Source organism: Amphiura filiformis, chromosome 13 (assembly GCF_039555335.1).
Source record: "Amphiura filiformis chromosome 13, Afil_fr2py, whole genome shotgun sequence".
Lineage (NCBI taxonomy): Eukaryota > Metazoa > Echinodermata > Ophiuroidea > Amphilepidida > Amphiuridae > Amphiura > Amphiura filiformis.
The window spans coordinates 18,380,512-18,388,393 of NC_092640.1; the positions used below are offsets into that span (position 1 = coordinate 18,380,512).

General features: G+C 44.6%; 1 non-coding gene across 1 annotated transcript; it reads left to right on the forward strand.

Moving 5' to 3' along the window:
- Positions 1-1,476: 1,476 nt before the first annotated feature.
- On the forward strand, positions 1,477-1,559 carry Trnal-uaa (transfer RNA leucine (anticodon UAA)). Its single transcript has one exon. It is a non-coding gene; the product is annotated as a tRNA-Leu (tRNA).
- The last annotated feature ends 6,323 nt before the right edge of the window (positions 1,560-7,882 follow it).

Sequence of the window (7,882 nt, forward strand, 5' to 3'; positions counted from 1 at the left end):
GTCTAACACCATTATGGTTTCGTTCAGGCAATAGGTTGTATTTTTTTGCTCGACTAACGGCATGCCATTTGGGTCTCGTCCTATTACTCTTAAATTCGGGCACAGTTGGTAAAAGCCGTTTCCGTCGTAACATCGTGGGTTAGGAAAACTCGTGAGATATTCCAGGGAGCCGTTATTGGGACACGGCAGACGGCTATTCAGCGAAGCAGGTAGAGGCGCACTTGGCCACTCAAAGCGAGTCATGTCCCGATAAAAATTTCGATGGTTATTACGAATCCAAAAGAATCTTTGGTATTCGTAAAATCTCTGGGCACACGACCAATCGTTTCCAAGTCCCTCGTCTACCCATATTCTTTGGTTCATAGACTCTCCTCTTAAGATCACGCGATCCACGCGGTAGTCGTCCAAGATGATGTTGTACAACTCAGTCTTGTTGTTAGAAGCGGCGCAAGTCACATCGAGCTTCGATCCACCAGATACTTTTACGATTCTTTTCTTTTCGTACCACCTTCCAGCAGTAGCTCTGTGTCTGTAGGTGGTGTTAATGAGGTGCGTAAAGATGGCCAAAGAATTGCAATAGAGAAAATTCGTCCGATACCTGGTGCTACTGCGAATGTTGGAATCGATCGCTACGTGGTATTCAATACCTGAATCAAAACACGTTGGGTGTTTTACCACGGAGTTAATGACCACGGTCGTAAATCCCTTGTACCAAATGATGTCTCTGCATCCATTTGCGCCGATAAAGTTAAAGTCCAACGCTACGATGACCGACCAGTGCAGCTTGGGTTTGTAGAAGACTGGACCTCGTCGATGGTGATTCACGCATCGACTCACGCCCGGTCGACGATGTTCAAGCTTCGGAACGCAGATAACTTGCGGTTCAGCGTAGGTCAAGCTTGAATTTATGTAGAATTGGGCGCAGAAGGTGTTCTCGTCTTCCGACACGTCGAAGTGACCAGCTGGTGGGGGGAGATTGCCGGTAGACTCCCAATAGCTCTTAACATATCGTAAGATGTCGCGGTAATGTTGCGCGTTAATTTGCCTGGGTAGTTGTTGCGCCCACATCCTATTGGATCTGTATCGGCTGCAACCAGTCTCATTATTGCTTGACAATTTTAACAGTCCGTCTAAAAAATCCGGATAGTCTGTGTAGTGATCCGTCCAATTTGACCGTACGAACGGGATATCTGTCCATGTTTCGGGTTCTATGTTAAATTGAAACTCGTCGAGGATACCAATGATCTCTTCGGTGGTGAATAATGGTTCGAAAGTTCGGTTAGGAGAAGGGCGAAAAAGAAATCCCGGCACCGGTGTGCCTTGAACATAAAATAAATTGGCAAGCAGAAAAAGAACGCAAGGAATCACAGGTGCCAGACGTGATTTCTCCATGTGGAATTGATTCGAACACGTGAACCTTAAAGAACATAATGGTATGACGTTTATACTATATTGACAACAACAGAATTAGTATGGAGTACGGTGGCCGAGTGGTTAAGGCGTTAGATTTAAGTTCCAATGGACGTATGTCCGCGTGGGTTCGAACCCCACCCGTACTAATTATTTTGTTGCTCTGAATAATGAGTTAATACCTTAATAAAAATGCTACAGTATACCGATTTCGATTGCACATTTTATTTTATTTTTTCAACACGAATGTTCCTCATAGCGCTGCATGCAGCTACCATTCTCTGTTTTATTTGCACAGACTGTAGTGATAAAAAAATTACATGTGCAGTTTTTCCTCAAATACCGAAATTCTTAAAAATGTCGTCAAAACATCCGTCTGTTGTCGTACGCTGATGCTGAGATGTTTTTAAGATCGGATCACAAACGTCTCGAAGTTGATTCAATTTCTGAACTAACTCTTCTTTATCCGCCAGTGTGTTGCAATCTAACCAGGAGATGGTTTTCTTGACAGCGTCGGAGACATTCTCCTCTTCGACGGTCGTCAGTTCGTTGGCGTTATCGATGGCCGACTGCATGCCGAAAGCGTAGGTTTCGAGATTGTTTCTGGCCTCTATTCTTTCTCCCTGGGCTTCGTCTGCCGCTCTGTATTTTTCGGCTTCGTTCACCATACGCTCGATGTCCTGTTTGGAAAGTCTAGCTTTATCGTTGGTGATGGTGATCTTGTTGCTGTGACCGGAACGTTCATCTTTGGCGGAGACATTTAAAATTCCGTTAGCGTCGACGTCGAAAGCGACTTCGATCTTGGGCACACCGCGCGGTGCCGACAAAATGCCGGACAATTCAAGAACACCCAGTCTGTGATTGTCCGTCGTCATAGGGCGCTCACCTTCGTAAATTTGAACGATCACTTGAGATTGATTATCAGAGTCCGTGCTGAATAATTGAGATGTTCTAGTAGGAATGCGAGTATTGCGTTCGATGACCCTATGCATGACCCCGCCGGCCGTCTCGATGCCTAGAGACAACGGCGCAACATCGACCAACAAGACGTCCTTCACTTCGGCGTTGTCGTCTCCCGATAGGATCGCTGCTTGAACAGCCGCTCCGTACGCTACAGCTTCGTCAGCGTTGATGGATTTGTTAATCTCTTTGCCGTTCAAGAAGTCTCGCAGCAGTTTTTGAATCTTCGGAATACGAGTAGATCCTCCTACCAGCACAACTTCGTCGATATCCCCTTTGTCCGACTTCGAGTCGAGGAGAGCCCTCTCAACAGGCTGCAAACACCGGCGAAATAGATCGGAGCATAGCTCCTCGAATCTTGCTCGGCTGACGGTGGTGTAGAAATCGATCCCTTCGAATATCGAGTCCAATTCGATGTTTGCTTGAGCGTTACTGGACAGCGTACGTTTTGCTCTTTCCGCGACGGTCCGTAGTCTGCTCATAGCTCTCCCGTTACCCGTCATGTCCTTCTTGAACTTTCTCTCGAACTCGGCGGCGAGATGGTCGACGAGCTTGCTGTCGAAGTCTTCGCCTCCCAAATGGGTGTCGCCTGTCGTAGACTTCACTTCGAAGATTCCGTCATCTATTTCTAAAACGGACACGTCGAACGTCCCACCGCCGCGGTCAAAGATGAGTACGTTCTTTTCACCCGTCAACTTTTCATCGAGTCCGTACGCGAGTGCTGCCGCCGTCGGTTCGTTGATGATTCGCAGCACGTTCAGTCCGGCGATGACACCAGCATCTTTCGTGGCCTGCCTCTGCGAATCGTTGAAGTATGCCGGGACCGTGATGACTGCGTTATTAACGTTTCCTCCGAGGTAAGCTTCAGCAGTTTCTTTCATCTTGGTCAGTACCATGGAGCTGATTTCTTCCGGAGCAAAAGCTTTCTCTTCTCCCAAGTACTCCGCTTGAAGGTACGGCTTACCTTCTCTATTGATAACTTTGAAAGGTCAATTTTTCATATCTGATTGGACGCATCTGTCGACGAACTTGCGACCTATCAGTCGTTTGGCATCAAAGATGGTATTTTGAGGATTCCTGCAAGTTAAAAAAAAAGTAAAGAATCAAAAGTAAAAGAAAAACAAGGTTTTTCTGGGTTGTTTTTGACGAAAGCAGTACTAGTTGAATTAGAGTACGATTATAGAAACTTACATCGCTACTTGGTTTTAGCCCCATCACCGATCAGTCTCTCCGTGTCGTTGAATGCCACGTAACTCGGAGTCGTCCTGTTCCCTTGATCATTGGCGATAATTTCAACTTTGCCATTCTGAAACACTCCGACGCAGCAGTAAGTCGTTCCCAAGTCGATCCCAACAGCCGGTAATTTGTCGGTATTCGGCATCTTGTCCGGTTTACGTCTGCCAATTCACTGAACATAATTATACCAAAGATGCATCTTTTATACTAAGTAAAGCATTTCGACAACAATAAAGACAAACATCTGATGTAAAAGTATTGTTTTTTTATTAACTTCTAATTTTGAGATTTCGTTAATAGCTTTACGTATTATTCACAAATGCCAAATGTTGTCAGTTCGACGTTCCTCCGCAATAAGATACTTTAGGAGTACCGATCAACGCGGTGTTATGGATCGTACACGGGGATTTCATTGTGTCGTGGATTCCATAAAACAAACCAAGGTTTTTCTTCGTCTTCGTCAAGTACAGTGCGTCCCTCAAAGTATTGTACCTCGCAAAATTTAACGTGATTCAATAGAGGCAAACACATATTCGTCATAACATCGCAATCTCTCCATCGATCGCAATAACGGCCTTCTGGATCGGTGCAATTACTTATGGTGATATAGTAAAACGATTGTATACGTTCCCACTTATTAATATCGTAGTTCGTTATATTGCAGTCGTGTACAGTTAGATATGAAATTCGTTGACATCCGTTCACGAGATCGATCAATGCGTCCCATAAGTTCTGATCGAAGGTAACTTGTTGCACAAAAATTGATCTCAATTGACTGGAACAAAGTCGTCTAATAATCGGAAACGTGGAAGAGTCCGCAGGACTGTTCACCTTGACAGCCCTGACTGTTGACCATCGAGGACCCTCGTGAATCAGTTCGTACCATCTCTTGCAAACCCTGTAACGACAACAAACATATTTCGTTAATATTATTCGGCAATTACTCCACCGTAAGATACTTCAAGGACAGGGACGTGTACAGGGACGTTTGAATGTCGTTCGTTCCTTGTCGACATTAGATCACGCTTTGCGTAAAACGGTCGCATACGTTCCCACTTATTGATATCGTAGTGTGTTATATTGCAATCTTGTAGAGTTAGAAATGAAACTTGCTGACACCCGTTTACGAGATCGATCAATACGTCCCGATGGAAGGTAACTTCTTGCACAAGAATGTATCTCAATTGACTGGAACAGTGTCGTCTTATAATCGGAAACGTGGAGGAGTCTGCCGGACTGCTCACTTTGACGATCCTGACTGTTGTCCATCGAGGACCCTCGTGCATCAATTCGTGCCATCTCTTGCAAACCCTGTAGCGAAAACGAACGTGAATGTTAACGTTGATATTATTCAGAAAAATAAGAGCACAAGACTTAGAGTGACATCTTACCTCGAGCAGGCAAGTTTATCATTCGCATTCAAGTACGACCAGATTTCGTACAACACGTAGTGCACGAGTTGCGATGCAGGATTTGTGGTATTATCTTTGTTCATATTGATAGACCGATACGTTCGCTACGAATGACTTCGAGATACGCGTGTGTCGCAATTTTATGCTACCAGCCTATGCGAAAACCGGATGGATCGTGACGTAAAATACAATTTTGTGACGTCACGTTCAACGTTTTTACAAGGAGCGTGATTTTGAAAAGATGTGACGTCACGAGTTACAAGTAACGTTACAAAGATAGAACCGTGTTTTTTTAACGTGACGACAGCCTACGGTATCGATACGTCACGTTCTCAGCAAGGCCCTATATATTAAGAGAGCAAAACGTTCACTTGCACCATTTGATGCAAAGGACCGGTCGGTGACGTTCAACCTTAGAACTCAAAATGAATGACGTATTTTTGATGCCTCAAGAAGTGCGACCGGCAGAGTCTCTGCGAGACACCGTATATTTAGTAAGATGTCTCGATTTGAATAATTGCGACGATGCGGCTCTTCTTCTAGCCAAAAAACTAGCAATTGGGGGGTTAGGCGACGGAATCAGACACGATATTGACGTGTTTCAAGGATGCAGTTCCGATGGCAACCCTGTCGAAACAAACTTGTTGAAGATTATCGACGTGGACTCTCTCGCATTCGTATTCTTCCAAGATCGACACAAGACGCTATACAGACACTGTCTCTCTTTCGCCGTCGAGTCGACAAAATATGAACTGGATGTAGATTCGAAGGAAATTCACGCATTGGCCAGGGGATTATTTAAGTTCGTCAGGCCGTACTACTATTTCTATCTAGCCGACAACGTACACAGACAATCGATGGATCCAGTGAAAGCTGAAGAGTACATTGAAAACATAACGTCGGATGCCGAGTTGAAATGTTTTGCGGCAGCTCCGAATCCAGTGACAAGTCACCGATTCGTCATATATTAAGACTCTGTGCCGAAAAAAAACCCATTGGACAAGATGCAGTAATTACTTGGTGGACACTCTGAAGACGTGATGATGAAAGAGAGAGTTTAATAATGTTGAATCTGAATGGAATTACAATAAATGATACAAAAGAAAACAAAATATATATTGCAATCGTATTTTATTATATCTTTGTTATGCCGTTATAGGGTAATCGTAATCAGAATCGCTTTCTTCTTCCGTCTCGTCGAGGAGTTTAAAATTTCCGCCATATGTCCATGGGGCGGCGGTTGGAATTTTGGGTTCCATCTGTTCTTTAATGTTTTCGTTCTGAAAAATAAGTAACTTGTCTCTTTGCATGACTTTTAGTAACTTGGAAATTTTGGCTTCGTCCCCATCGTCCACGAATGTTTCTTGATTACCACTATCGAGATAATCTTTAATATGTTTCTCGATATCGTAAGGATCGTAGCCTTCTTTCTGTTTCTGACGAAACCGCGTCACGAGAAAATCAAATCGTAATTGCTTTTTCACGCTCTTTCGAACGCATTCGATTTCGTCCATGGATTTAACCAGAAACGTTTCCGATCTGTTGATAAACGATTTCACTTCGTAAACGTCGTCGCTGGGTTCTTCGTTCGCCTCCAAGCTGAACAGTTTAAACCGCACGGCATTAAGGGCATCCTTGTCGTAAAACGTCACCCTGCATCGAGGACACGTTACGTTCGATTTGGCGGGATCTAGAGCTGAGCAACGGATCCATTGTTGCAGACATGACTTGTGAAATATGTGCGCTCCGTTCCAATTCTCATTATCTCTCGTTTCGCTTTTCATTCCACTCTCCGCTTTGTTCGCGGCCAGACGCAAAGCCATGCAAGGAATTGCTATGGTAGGACGATGTAATCCAAGAACTTCCAGGCAGATCACGCACTGTAGTTTTAGCAAGACCGAATTACCTCGATCGCGGGTCGACATTGAAATCGCTGGGTTTCGACGTTGATCACGTGTCTCTCGATGCTCTTCAAGTCTGAAGAAATAAAGGGTTCGTATTCCGGGTCATTACGGTACGCTCTGTCTCTGTCAACTTGAATTATATCTTGAAACGGATCGGCTGAATTGTATTTCCGTTGAGAGAAGAAAGCGTTCAATTGAGAGAGATCATTGCAGTTGAAAAAACGAAACAGCATAGCGAATACGTACGTCAATTGTTCGCATCTCTTGCTTCCCGCGCTCGTGCTGAGGGATCCGAAGGTGACTCGATAGGCAATAGTCTTTCCTTCTTCGCTTAATCTAAACGCAGTGTCCAGAAAATGCACCATGTCGGAGATAATCTCACGGACTCCTTCTTCGGTGTATATCTGTCTGGAGTAGATGTTGCAAATTATTCGACGAATCTTGTCAGCGACGTCGAATTGATTGACTTTGATTTTTTCAGGTGGAAAAAGAACTAGCGATTTGGGGGATGACTCGACGAGCTCGTAGACTGGAATAGGTCCACGAATTTTGACGTCTGTCTTCGTCGTCGTCGAAGACCAGCACGGAACGTCTCCTTTCGAAACTATTGCATAGTGTGCTTTTGCATCCACTGATCTTTCTACCTTGGCGTGGATGGTGGCATTGTTGTTGTTGTCGTCGTCGTCGTCATCATCATCTTCCTGGTAAACCGTGGAAGGCTTTGAGCATGTCGGAGCGTCGTATCTTTCCGCGGCTCTTTTTCGACTCTAACGGTCGTTGATGTTTTTCAAACTTGGCTGCAAGCAAAGACAACCGATAACCTCCCGATGATTTGTCGTCCATTTCTTTCTTCCTTTTCTTAAAAAGCAAACTGTCGTCGCTCAGATGTGTGAAATCCTTTCCACCCACATCACGCACGCTATCGCGATAATAGTCGGCAGTGGACCTGTAAATCTGAAT